The following is a 2,241-nucleotide window of genomic DNA, read 5'->3' as shown; positions in this document are numbered from 1 at the left end:
CCCCCCCCCCCCCTCGGCTTGAAGCCTTGAAAGAGTGCAGCTGTTCCAGATAAGCACATGCCCAGCACACACACATTTTCTCAAGAGGACTGTGAGAAGGCCTCAGATAGTATTGGTTTCTGTAGAATGGCTCTTCAAAGCCTGCTAAATTAATTGACACATGCGTTAAATAACGCATCTGTCAAAGGGGGTATGCAGCTTTTGTTTTTGTTTCTGCTTTTTGTTTGTTTTTAAACTTTGTGTTGTTGTGGTGAATGTGTTTGGGTGTCTGTGTGACTGAGACAATCAGATTGGACAGCAGATTGGACAGAAGATTGGGACAATCAGATTGGGACATCGGATGCTGAGATCCAGCCTGCGCGCGCACGCCACCGGCGCGGTTGGCTTTGTCTTTGCATACACACACACACATGCGTGAGCTTGAGGACAAGCGTGCACACTCTGTGAAGCACCGGAAGATGATTGGCGGAGGACGGACAGTGTGGTGCACTCGAGCGAGTGCATCCTTCGGGACGGTTTCCCCCTGGCGAGTAAGATGCTGAGAATCGTACTTGGTGTGGTTTGTGTAAAAACTGTGATCATGTGTATTAAAAAGCGTTTTGGAACCACAGGAGACAGGGGAAGTGTGAACACAGTGTGAATGAGTGATGTTTGGAAGGGTGAAAGGTGTGGGATTGATATAGGGAATGTTAATGGACTCCAGTGTGACTAGAGAGCGGAGATGAGGACAAAGACTTGAGACATGACTTGGACTTGTAAGATGACTTGTGAGCTGATAGGTTGCGGGTTTGTTTCCCGGCCTTTGAGCAGAGTACATGCCAAAGTCGACTTGGGATGTATGTCTGCCGGATGCTTGGAAAGGAACCCAAAACATAGAGGTTAATCTGACTAATGTACTCTGTAGGTTGTGTAAATTGTGTATTAAGCAGGGTTGGGGGTAATTAATCAAATTGTGTGTTAAATGAATATAAACATATTCTAAACTACCAAGTAGGGCTTAATTTGAATGTAACCTGCAACAAGTTAAAGGTTTCAGTCTTCGATTGGACAAACAGGAGCCCATTTACCAGAAATGTGATATAAGTGTGGAACAATAAAAAGGCCATCTCGCCTCTGACACACTTTGCTTATGCTATGAAATCCTGGGTAAATAATCATGCTTGATTTGATATTTAGCATCGCCAAGAGTTTGATTTGAGCAAGCGATACATTGTAATACAAGTAAAAGTGAAATTTGAGTTCCAGTGGTTTTACTTAGCCATAAACCGAAATTTTGATCTAAGTGAGGATTTATTAATTGTAATTGTGAACACAGAGGGAAATTTTGATCTATGCAGAAAGGCAAACAGCCTATCATTTGATGTTTCACAGGTTGTTTTCTTATTGTTAATTGTACAGCAGTATATTTATTTTATCGTGATAAAAGTTTGTTAGCAAAGTAATAGTTTCTTATCAATCATTTATTTTTAATATTGATAATAATGATTTATTCTTATCAAAAGTGTGGAATTGTAATGGAAAATTATTGATCAAGTGTGTATTGATTGATTAATTATTAATTATGGCAATTCTATGATGTATTTTGTGAACTATGTTCTTCAACATTGTAGAAGATTGCTGTACAGAGTTTTCCTGTGAGAACATAGGTTCCTGTGGGAACCTGTGTCTTGTTTTGGGAATAGACTGGATTTGTTATGTATTCTAGTGAACATCAGATAACTATTGACGTCATGGAAATGCACTGAGTTGGAGAAGTTACTACTGCCCTCCACGGTGGAGGGCGGGGGCGATAGTTTTAGTATATGAACTGTTGTAAACAATGATTCGGGGCTCTTGTATTGTCAAATGTAGACAAGAGGAGACCTCTGCGCAGAGATGATTGTGGAAATAAAACCTCCTATGAACATTTAAAACGGATATCTAATTATTGATGAATCAGCAGAGCATTGCAGTGGATTTTTCCTCCACAGGGGAGTGAGAGAGAGAGAGAGAGAGAGAGAGAGAGAGGGGGGTTGTGAGTGAGTGAGAGAGGGAGAGGGAGAGAGAGAGAGAGAGAGAGATAGGGAGTGAGGCAGAGAGAGAGGGAGAAGGAGGGAGAGAGAGAGGGAGAGAGAGATATAGGGATTGGGTGAGAGGGAGTGAATGAGAGAGAGGGAGAGAGAGAGTGAATGAAAGAGAGAGTGTGAGAGAGGGAGAGAGTGTGTGTGTGTGTGTGTGTGTGTGTGTGTGTGTGTGTGAGAG

The sequence above is a fragment of the Poromitra crassiceps genome, assembly GCF_964638095.1.
Source record: "Poromitra crassiceps genome assembly, chromosome: 6".
Lineage (NCBI taxonomy): Eukaryota > Metazoa > Chordata > Actinopteri > Beryciformes > Melamphaidae > Poromitra > Poromitra crassiceps.
This window is presented reverse-complemented; position numbering follows the sequence as displayed.